The following is a 12835-nucleotide window of genomic DNA, read 5'->3' on the forward strand; positions in this document are numbered from 1 at the left end:
TGAATGAAGTTTTTTTTTCAAATTTCAATTTTTTTAAATCCCCGTATACTGTTCATAAAACGTGCTTATTTCATCGAATTTATTTGATTATCTCGAAAAATCCTCCTTCTGTTCATATATTTCTTATGAAATCCCCATATTTTGGTTATGATGGATCCCCATAATAATCCTGACTCCGGATTTGGTACAAGAGGCCTCAGATCTCTTCGCATGCAGTGCGATATTACCGTTTTTACGGCTTCTAATGCCGTGAACCGGCGCAGTATTCTGGATAGTTGAGAAAGAATCCGTGAAACGCTCACATTTAACTCCTTGGTGACCACTTTGTAACTTGTGTTGCTGTGATCTGAATCTCAATCCAGAACAGGATAAATGAACTGTTTTAAATCCGTCCGGACTACCTCACGTCTTCAAGGAACAACAATTTTTCAGGATTTGGATAAAGTATGGGTTTGTGCTGACTACCAAAGTAGTATAATACATATCGTAGTATAGTATATAATATAGATATATAATACCAATGTAGTATAGTACAATAATATTACATATATATATATATATTTATATATATATATATATATATACATATACCGCTGAGTCAAATCCAATGCTACAAAAATCTCGTGGATGGAATTCGTCAATGCATGCGCAGCCATCGGTCGAATCGGGTTGGCGAAGCAATTTCACAGTAAAAAAAAAATTTCACAGTTTTCAACCAGTTTCAGACAGTAAAAATTGGATAATTTATTGTATCAATAACTTTATTAAGGTGCAGTCAAAAATTTCATGTATGTTTCATGGATTCTTGCTCGATTTGAGGCTGTGCCTCTCACTCTCATAAACTAATACCTCATTCCAGTTGAAAGATTTCATTTTTTCATAAGTGGTTGAAAATTTTAAGCAAGGAGGAATGTATTCAGCGGTTAGCGGCTGCGATATATTCAAAGATTCTGTGTTAAACCACGTATCAACTTCAAAACCTACCTAACAACATGAGTAAATAAATATTTAAATAAATGAATGAATAAATAAATAAATAAATAAATAGGAAGTGCACAATGATAAGTGCGAGGTTACCACGGAAGAAGGACAAATTCTATGAGAAAATCTAGGCGCTACATGGAAAAGCGGAGGTTAATTTCCCCTGTTGATGCAGAATTGCATTTTTTTTTTCTGCCGTATATTTTACGCGTAGATAATTCACAGAATTCCTTATCTTATCAACTTATTTTCTACTTTATTTTTTCTTATTTTTCTCGGCAACACTAAAATTTCTTTTTGTTAATCGAGAATCCCCTAAAACTGACAAAACCTTGGTTTTTTCACCAAGAATCTCTCTAAAAATCCTTCGAAAATCTGAATCCTGAAATCAGTTTATCATCAGATTTGGAGGTTTTTTTCCTCTCAAATTAGGAATATGAAATTTTCAAATCTCGGAATTCAGCATAACATAGAAGGATTTTTGAAGAAGAGCAATAAAAAAAGAGAAAAAGGGCAGGTGAAAGGGGATGAAGCGGTGGGCGTGGCGGCTTACGACTTATTACCTAGAAACCATCGTGAAGATTGGCGATGTATCTGATGACACCGTCATTGAACACGCAAAACACGAAGCCCCACCCATTCATCGAAGACATGTCTACGTCAAAGAGTGAAGTAAAGGAAGACTGTAAAGGTTCCTCGGAAAATCGAATTATTCCCCCTCGGATCCGATGGAATTACTACAACGACAATAAAAGCGCCGCCCCGCGACGTGTTGACATTTCACGTTCACAAAGTACAAACAACTCCATTAAGCGTATTGTTGTTGTTCGTGGGCGATCACGAGTGCACGGTGACATCGCGGCGATTTCTCAGCGTCGACACGAACGTCGCACGCAAGCACGACTGTTGAGGACAATTTCGAGGGGAATTCAGTCGAAATGTAGAAAAAAAGGAGTTTGAAGCGTAAAAAATGGGAAAAAATGTTTCTGGAGGAATTAGCTGAGCTTTAAAATACACGACAAATCCAGACGGATGAAATGGTGGACGGATGCAGTGTATAACTGGGTTGAGCAATAAAATTGGAAGCAAAGCGTAGAAGCACGGCTTGCAGTGGAAACCGCATGCATAACATGCATATTGATTGGTTTCGCTGAAGCAGTGAATATACTGAAAGACGGTTGATTTGAGGAAGCGGTGGTTAGAAGTAGGTGGAGGAAACACAACTACAACAGGAACGAGGAAAGTTGATTTTTTGGATGGGCGGAGCAAATTCAAGAAACGTAGGAAGGTGAGGTTGAAATTTTGAGGCAGCCATTCCTCATGGACAATTTCGCGTCCAATTTCTTCCAGTGATTTTCCGTGGAGGTGACGTCGTTTCTATTTATCGCCTGCCCAGGCGTTATTTAACGATACGTTTGCTGGATGACGACGACATCTCGTTCGTCATGTGCCCCTATCCAGAATCTCAATGCATCTTCTTTACAAGTTCTACTATTTTGTACCCACTAACTACATAAACTCCACTCTCGCACTCGAAAAGGCTCACGAATCCGACGGTTCTCCGGATGTCCAGACAGAGTGACAGAGGCAGACTGTAGTCATACTCCGAACTGATAACTTTGCGATTAACTAAGTAATTAACTTTTTGGGGCGAGTTTAGCTTACTCAGCAAAAGGATCGGCTGTGATTGCACGCTCGATGGGTCGAAACCGTTCTGAAGTCAGTCAAACCTTTCGTTCCTCCGCAGTCGATAAACTTTTAGTAAACTTATCTGGAAGAGTCAGTATACTGACCTAGACCATCGGTTACACCTCGATAGTCATTGCAGAAGTTTTGTCGTCCTCCAGATCTCCTCCTAAGCCAGAAGATGCGGCGCGTGCACAGGGCTGGCGCGCTCCAATCGAACTCCTTGTGGGAAATAGTGCGCCGGAACGCCCGAAGCCGTATCTTTCGCGCCGTTTTTTACGGCAATTAGGAAGAAATAGACGGAATCACCCCCCTCTCCATAATCTACGATCCCGTATACGAATACTCCACCTGAAATCGCTACCACCTCAGATTCGTGGGGTGATGCCTTTAACTCGGCGGTAGGTCCTGTGAATCCTGACCGGATCTCACCCATCAATGGCTGCTCTTAGGAGAAGACCCCGATTCGTGGGCTGATGCCTTTAAGCCACCAGATGGCGACCCAGCCCCTCTGGTACCCCCGCGCGGATCTGGATTCAGCCGTCGCCCGAATTCCTCTTCGAGATTCTCGGGACGCTTCCGGAAACTCCCTCCCGCGTGAGTGCGATGCAATAACGCAATTAAGCGCAAGATGATCTGTCCTTAACCAATGCAGTACAAAATTGTATGGTATAAGATGAAGAAAACGATGCAAATGGAACACGATACACGAAATAAGGCCGGGCAGGTGAATACATGGCAGATTGCTGGGATTCACGTCTCTAGATGGATTGATGGCGTCGCGGATGTCCTTCCGCAAGAGCGCTGACAACCAGCGCTCAAATGGTAGGTTTTGAAATCATATCCAAGACGCAATTTAACGACACGAAACCGAATTTAAATGGGAAATATAACTCAAAACTGGGGCGCATGCAAAAGATGACAGAAAGCCGGGACCCAGAGCGATTGGTGCCGGCCCTTATATACTGGGTGGCCATGCAAATTATAATAGAACGGTACCGGCGACGGTATTCTTGTCGTCGCGGCGACTGTAGAAGTCGTGCGCAAGTACGGTAGACTGAACACGCGAACTCTTGTAACTTAAACGGATATGGATTGAAATCGAGCGGAATCGAATTTATAGAGGATTGACCAACGCCATTCCTTTTTACCCTTCACTATGTTGATTTTTGTAGATTCTAAATGGGCCTGGTTTTACCAGGAAAAAAAAAAGAATCAATTCCTGGTGAATGGCTCTTAGCAAAGGATGTGGGCTCGGATAAGGACTTGGGATAGGCTGAAATGGAATAAATTAAAAATTAATCACTTGCGTTACTGACAATTATCCACGATCAGGGGCGGTTTTCTTTTCTATCAATGCCCTCTTCAAATTTTTTTCTCCACAAAAATTCGGGCAGTTTTGACAGATGAAAAATTTCACAGTTTTCTTCCTAAACGCGTCAGTTCTACATTTGGAGATCATTCAAACGTGATCGTATATACGATTTACGATTGTATAAATGATTCGAAGGGCGTGTGTGGTGTAGCGGTTAGAGGTTCCGCTTCTTGCACGATCGATCGGAGGTTCGAATCCGCCCTGGTGCTCACCAAGCCTTTCATCCCTCCGGGGTGGATAAATTGGTACCAGACTTGTCTGGGAGAACAAAAACACTGACTTGACACATCGGCTAGCCACCGCAAGTCATTGTATAAGCCTGGTACACGTACGTAAACCTCAAACGATTCTGAATTGAAGTGAACATAGTGGCGCAGGTCCCAAGCGGAATTGAGCAACGCCAGAAACTTTATCCTTTATCTACAACCATAATTTCAGTTGGGAATGTAGTCACCGGAGAATCGGGAAAGAAGGAAGCTGTTCGCCATAGAAACACCAGAAACTTTCAAATACTCGTTTTTTCTTCGATGTGTTAGAGTTCCGAGATGTAAAATTAGGGGATTGTTGGAGATTTCCACGAATAACAGGAATAGAGTCTTTGGAATAGGGGAGTTCTACGGAAGTATTTAGTGTCCCGTTTTTCCTTTCCAAGGAGGCGAAATTGAGGAATTTTTCGAGGAAGTCGAGGAATTCAAGTTTGAGGAGGTAATGTATCCAAATGTGCTCGGTTTTGACCGGATCGGCCATCTAGGATTTACTAAGAGATCAATCAGTTGGAGGCTTTGATCCAGGAATTGCTCAAGGATCTGTCACTGGGATTCCGAGCAGAATCGAATAATTGGCATAAAAATACGGCAACAGAACCCTACGAAAGGAAGGAAATAGGAATATAGAAGGGAAATTTCGGAGAAGAAAATTAGCACAGCTAAGCATTTTGAAGGAATCAGCTAGGAATGGCAGACTTATAGCTTGGAACTATTGTGGATAACGATGACAATAATACTACGAGTAGTGATACGAGTACTCTAATGAAATGGATAACAGGAAATGAGTAATGTGATGAAATTGCGGAGAAATATATAGAAAACATTGGAAAAGAAAAAAGAAAACCGCGCACAAACTTGTACAATCCACGTCCGAGTCCGCAAATCGTGGATCGTGGAGAATACTGTAGATGTGCGCGTGCGGGAAATTTTCTCGAAAGAAAGAAAATTCTATTGTATGAGAGTAACTTAAAGGGTTAAAAATAGGGAAAAAACCGGGATTTTCGCGCTCTGAGAAGAAAACGAAAGAAATTCGAGAAGAATGGGTTTTTTTGTTTACTGGGGAAGCACCGAAGTGCAAGGAGAAAAAATGATTCGACGCGAAAATGTGCGGTTATATTTTGACGGCGCAAAAAAAAAACGTTATTACGGTAATAACGGGTGCAGCTGTTTTCGCTGGGCTTTCACGCTATTAACACCACTTTGTAAAACGGAAACACTAATGTGAAAAAGCTGTGCGTGTTTAAAAAACACTTAAATGTCAAAATATACAGGAAATCTATGGATTATCCTAGAAAGTTCAGAAGTTTCTTGGTGAAGATTGTGATCAGTGTATTTGAAGAAACATTACTGGTCTTGTTTACGTGGGTGAATATTTGTAATATCTTGGTAATTGCTTGGATCCACTTTCCACGTTCATACCCATGTTAAAGGCAAAACTCCACGAATCCGAGGTGGTATGGATTTCAGATGGAGTATTCCCATACAGGATCGTAGATTATGGAGAGGAGGGTGATTCCGTCCATTTCTTCCTAATTACCGTAAAAAAAGGCCAGGAAGATACGGCTTCGGGCGTTCTGGCGCACTTTTTCCTACAAGAAGTTCGATTGGAGCGCGCCAGCCTTGTGCAGCGCCGCATCTTCCGGGCCGTTTTTTTGCGGAAATTAGGAAGAAACGGACGGAATCACCCCCTCTCCATAATCTACAATCCCGTACACGAATGCTCCACCTGAAATCCGTACCACCTCAGATTCATGGGGTGATGCCTTTATGTTCACATCAATAACGTCGATCGATATGAAGCAGAGGAAAAGCTTGCGACACCTGGGATTCCCCGTTTTTATTTAAGTGGTCAGATCGGATTGGATGGCGTGTTTTCAAGGTGGTATGGATATAAGCGTTTGATTTCCTGCAATTCCGAAGTTTGGAATACCCTTGGATAAGAGTATGCGTGGGAATTCGCATCTCTGCTGAACATCTTTGCTTTTTGTGTTATAGTAGATGTTGATGCGATGTGTTCTGGATCGTTTTGGGATTGAAGACGTTTAGTGTAGAGATTTTAAGTGTTACAGCAAAAGAGGAACTAACGATAAACTTCCGGAATGTTCCCAGCTTTTCTCGCACGGCCTTCCTATTGCGTCTGGTAACGGATAAACATAGTTTGCATTTATGATGAAGATTGATGGAAGTAAACACCATTAGTTGGGAGAAAAGCGCATGGATTTATGTTTTGTTGTCCGGCTAACGAGCGTTTGGTGAAACATTTTTTTTTAAAAAATATCCTGAGGTTTCCGCAACCTCGTCGAATGTGAACCTCGTTATAACAACCGTCTCAGCAACTGGTGGGGTTGGTGAACCATCGCATTCCTACAGACCGTCCATCCAAGGCGAAATAAAGAAATATCATTGCTGGACTGTCCATCCAAGGCGGAAAATGACAGGATGGTCCGGAAGGATGCACGGTTATCTGCTGTCAAGCGCTTCTTAAGGGACTGGGGCAAGCTGCGGGCTTCGCCAGAACATACTGTAGAGATGCGTGCCGGGAATTTCTTCCAGCGCACATCTCTACAGTATGTTCTAGCGAAGCCCACAGCTCGCCCCATTCCCATAATAAGCCCTTTACAGCACATAACAGTGCATCCTTCCGGAACATCCTGTCATTTTTCGCCACCTTGGATGACAATCTATGAGAACACGGTGGTCCACCAGCCTCGCTACCCGGACACTGATCAGTTTGTTTTGCATTTGGAGTTCTTGCGTAATGTACTTGAAGCGATTTTGAGGTTTGGGAAGGTGGAGAGGAGGAGTTTGATGGGACTTGCATAGCATCAAAGACCTCGAACCATTTTCAGGATTTGGCGATAAAGGCGAGGTTCTCAAAATGTCGGGTCAATAATAAAATTTCACCAAAACCTCATTGGTAAAACAAGAAAACATAAATTCACTTCACCAGGTCAAGTTTTTAAGGGAAGAGGACGTGAAGATTGAGAAATTTTATGTTTTCTTATGGGAACCGAAACCTCAGACACCGTGGACAGCTTTAAAAAAAAACAGAAAAAAGGTAAGGAGATTCAAATAACGTGTGTAGCACGTAACGCAGCTTAATAAATATCTCATAAATAAATAAATAAATAAATAAATAAAAATTGATACTAGTATACAAGAAATAAATATAAGTACTCTCATAAATAAAGCAGTCTTCTGCGTTTTGTTTTAAAACGTTTAAAGTTAAATGGAATTAATTAGTTAAAATAAACAAAGCTTCTTTATCTAGTATAGAATATACCCTAATTCATTTCTCATAAACTTCTTCCATATTTTTATTTCTTATCATCTTTACTATTATTTTTACTACTTTTTGGAAAATTTTTTTCCAGAATCTTCTTTCAAAATTCACTTTTACATGACGAAAAAAGTGAAAGAATAGTGAGAATGATGCGAATGAAAATTCATATAATCCAGGAGAAGATCCAGTATCCAATTATTGAGTATTCAAATTGAAAAGAAAAGTTGAAAAAAGTTAAAGTCGGAAAAAATTAGTTTGAAAACGCTCTTTGAAAGCGAATTTTTCAACTTTTGAAGATACAAATGATGAATGAATAAAATAAATGAAAAAAGAACCAAATTAATTGACTGTTTGATTAATGAGTGATGAAAAAATGAACAAGTGAATGATTGATTGAGGGCAACTGCGGCTGCGACACGTAAATTTGCATAAATTTTCCAAAATTCCTTCAAAAAACTTCCGAAACTCCAATCACTTTGTGAATTCTTCTTCTTTTTCCTTCTATCCTTCCTATCCTTCTTTTTTATGCATTTATATTTCTTTATATATTTTTTTATTATATTTATTTATTATATTTATTTATTATATGTTTTTTTATTTACTTTATTTAAAGATTTAGATATCAGCTTAGTAGCATCAATAATCATTTTTTTTGTCATATTTATATTGTATTTATCTTATTTATATTTCTCTGTATATTCGTGTGCTTCCTTTCTCTTATGGATTGCCGAAGATTTCGTGGAGAAAAAAAATCTAAAGGGAAAATATGAACACCTGATTCTGTTTATTTTAGACGTCAGTTTAATACTAAAACGAAAAAAAGTCAATGACTTCTTTGGATTTTGAAGTCTCATTCATCAAATTCACATTATCCATCATCCATGCAAAGGGGAAAAAGAATGATTGAGAGAAACAGAAGAGAATGTTTTTTGAAAGGATTTCGAAAAAAGATCTTTTTTTTCGTCTCCAATTTTTTCTCTCCTAGCCATAACCAACTGCTCTGTAAGAGCATTCAAATCACCTCTATTACATCGAAAGAAGGGTAGGGAACTAAAAAAAAACTAAACATTTTTTCTTATATCTCTCAGAAATTTTGTTCAGAGAAAAAAATTGGTTGAATTTTTGAAAATTTTTCCCTGGTAGCCATAAATATAGTAAATACGGATGTATACGGATCAAAATGACTGTTGGACAATTTTTTTCCTCTTCTTCTTGAATATACTTTTAGAATTTTTTCGTTGAAATTTTATGGTTACAGTATCTTTGCTAGTTAAAATTCTGCACATTTTACGACGAATGTTTTAGCGGAGACGACTAATTTCATTAAAGGAAGCAGACGGAGTCAAAATGCCTGCGGTAATTACTATGAGACGAGAAGTTTCTCCACTAATTTTCCCCGTTCATATGAATTGAGCATTTTGAGTGACTGGAATTATTAAAGGTTACATACATAGTTTTTTTTAGATATTGAATATAAATATAAATAAGTAAAAATGAAATATGAAATTAAATATAAATAAATGATATAGATATTAGTCACCTAATGACTGGTGGTCAATTAGATATACGAGATATTCCTTACAATTTTATTTCATTTTATTTTATTTTATTCCTATTGCTTACAATTTTTGAAAACTTTTTTATTCCTATTCCTTAGAATTAGATATTCCTTCAACGAACGAGGAACAGATAACAAAATTATTCCGTTTTGAAAAAAAAAACGCAGAATCTGGAAAATTCCAGGAAGGAAGAGGAAATGATAAGTAGAATATGAATTATTAAATATAAATATAAATGAATAAAAATGAAATATAAAATTAAATGTAAAAATATATAATAATATGATATAGATATTTGTCACCTAATGGCTGGTGGTCAATTAGATATTCGAGATATTCCTTACAATTTTATTTTATTTTATTTTATTTTATTCCTTTTCCCATTCCTTACAATTTTTAAAGATTTTTCTTTAATCCTATTCCATACAATTTTTATTCCTCACAATTAGATATTCCTTCAACGAACGACGAACGATGATAAGAGAATTATTCCGTTTCGAGGAAAAAAACCCCCTCAAAATTTGGAAAATTCCAGAAAGGAAGAGGAAATGAAATAAGGAGCGGTGGTTACATATTTCACTTATCGCCGGAAAAGTCGATTTAGATTTTCATTAATTTGCGAAAAGCAGGAAGCGCAGCTGGTCGCAGAAACATTAACCGATTAGCTCTAAAGCAATGCTTATTTTCGTGTCGCAGATTTATTCGCATTTGGGGGGAAATTGTTTTCGAAGAGCTGAACATTGCTGCTTCCCGGGCACATGCCTATGTTCATTAAAATCCGAACAACACTTGTTCATGAATCAAAAAATTACCGAATCGCTCCAATGAAGAGATTGGAAATTTTTAAAATTCGTTCCCAGGTGGATTTTTTGAGGTTACCTCACTTTTTTTGTAAGAAAAACTGCGAGCAGATTTCAGCTAACCATGTCTAGCCACTAAATTTTTCCGAATGGGCGGTGAGGTTGGGATAAAATGTTTCGAAAATTGTTTGAAAAATCGAAAATAAAGTGGTAAAAATGGAAATAAAATAAAAATACTGGTAACGCGACTCTTACAGAATGTGGGATCATCCCAAAAATTGGAAAATTTATCCCAACACTTGATCAAATTTTTCCTTTTGTGGCTTAAAATATCTTTTTCTTTCTTTCTTTCCTTAAAAAAACGCACACATTCCTCAAAATCCTTGAAAGGAAATTCTTCAGTTTGCTGAAAAATAGCAATCACACTCTAATTTTTGCCCTATGTTCGGTATTTCTACAATATTTTCTACACAATTTTTCATTTGTTAATCAATAAGATCATTCCAATTTTGAGAAAGTGAGAGGTTCCTTGGTTTTATGGATTTTAGTTAGTGCTCATCTTCCAAAACAACTCGATTAGTTGGAGAAAGATCAGGAAAAAATTCCAAATTTCTTCTACAAGTGAATTTTTCAAAGTTTTTTTTGTATTTAATTTTATTGTGGCTTTTACCATAGCTTATAACATATATTTAGTTAAAGAAAAATCTTGTTCATTTCTACATTTGTCAATAATTTATTCATCTCATTTTTTTTTCTCTCTTCGCCTCCATCTTCCTCGTCCCTCGCCCCTAGTTATCGCTCTAATGCACAGGAATAATACGTACGCGGATAACAGGAACACAGCTTTCAAGCGACGAAAAAAGAGCATAAAATTTAATTAATTCCATACAAATCAAGTAAAAGTCATGTCGTGGAAAGTAAGTGGAGAGAATGAAGTTAGTGGTGATTTTTTTCTTCTCTGTTGAGAAATTCTGCAAATTTACGTATGACGTGAACGCTAAAATTCTCTAAACAGCCAACCCCGTTAACAACAACAACAACACGCTCCAACGACGCATCCTAATAGGATCAGTGTTTCGACGACGACGACGACGACGTCAATGCCGAAGATGTCACAAGATGAATACATACGCGTTAACATGCGGACAGACAGCAACGAGAAACGGCGAGCGCTCGCCGACGGAGGTGAACTGCACCGCGGATCGCAACCGCAAGCGTAAACGTATGCGATTAACTCAAAAATCGATTAATGGATGCACTTTTAGGGGACAGAAAATGAATTCGGTCCACATTTCAGGGCAAAAGTCACATCGATGCATACGAATTACTGAATATTCTTGGAAAAATGCACATTTAACTCAAAAAAAAATCCGCATAAAATAATTAAAGATTGATTTTATTTCGTTATTCCGTTTACTACTATTTATTATTTTATTATTTTATTTTATATTTCGTTGTTTCGTTTATTTTCATTTCTAATTTGTTTCACTAATCCAGAATTCCATTTCCTGATGTAAAGACCAAAATTTGAAAAGGAAAAATGCGCTAGAACTAATGAGAAATCCATAAATGTTGGTGCTTAAACAAATGTTCACTTTAAGGTTTTCACTGTGTTCATAGATCACCTATATGGGACGCTAATAGCGGCTTTTATTTTCGTGCATGTTTTCTACCGTAATCCTGGTGAACCAGAAAATTTGGCACCTTCTTAGAACAGCGCGCAAAATGGTAATTGTTACGTTATAAGAACGGTTCGTGCAAAATCCAACAATTGCGGAAGTATGAACGGAATGGGTGTGGTTTATTCGACAACCGTAAATTCGAAGTCCAGCAAATGGATGGTTGTAGGTTCGCTGAGTATCCATGAATGTGGCGGGATAGAAAATTAGGAGATTCCCAATATTTTTTGCGCTTCACAAGGGTTCATGTTTTTAGTCAGCGTAAATAAAAACGAGCTAAATACTTTTATGGGGGTACTTATGTCTTCCAGAACGACCGCGACGCCACCGCAGTAACTCACACCTTTATTTTCACTGAATTCGTCTATTTTTATAAGAATTTTTTGTAGAAGAGTATTTTTGTGACTAGTTAATACAAAAGTACAATACAAGTAGAATACAAAAGCATGTAATACTAGTAATAATAATAATAATAAAATTGACAAGTAGTAATAATAAAACTCCTTAAAAGTTACTAAATTCACCATTAAAAAAATTACAGAAAAATTCAGATGCTAGTGAAAAATTATCTGTGACGAAAAAGTCGTAGCGAACGAATAGTTCGCTTGCAGGACTTCCGCAGCAATAGTATTTGATCAAACAAAGAGGAGTTAAACAGAAAAATTCATAAGACAACCTTGGCATAAATATACAACTGGAAATTCCAATTTCGGATGGTGAGGAATGAGGGATTATCGCGGAGGCTCAGCTGAGGAAATATTTCCTCTTCAAATTAACGCAGCAAGATTATAAACAAGAGGGTTGATGAGTTCCAGATATGTAAAATTTGACCTGACGATATATTAAACTACAGTAGCACAGTATATATAATATAATATTCATGTAGTGTAATGTAGGGAGACGAAAGCTACCTATTATCGATTAACTTCCTCTGCGTCTCCGCCTTCACGCGTATTCCGCTTATAGTGGATTTTCGAGTTTTTCTTGTGCGAAGAAGTGCGGTGGTATAAATGAAAATTTCACGAGAAAACTCGTAGAGAGAACGAGAAAAATTCCCAAATCCACGTTCATATACTGTTATTATCAGTGAGTTTGGAAGAGAGGGAAAACTCGTCCTCCAAACTCACTGATTATCGATAATGGCTGAATTGACGCAGATAATCAAGTACTAACTAGAAAGCTCCTATTTGCGAACAAAAGAAAAAA

This window comes from Necator americanus, chromosome III, assembly GCF_031761385.1.
Source record: "Necator americanus strain Aroian chromosome III, whole genome shotgun sequence".
In the NCBI taxonomy this organism is placed as follows: Eukaryota; Metazoa; Nematoda; class Chromadorea; order Rhabditida; family Ancylostomatidae; genus Necator; species Necator americanus.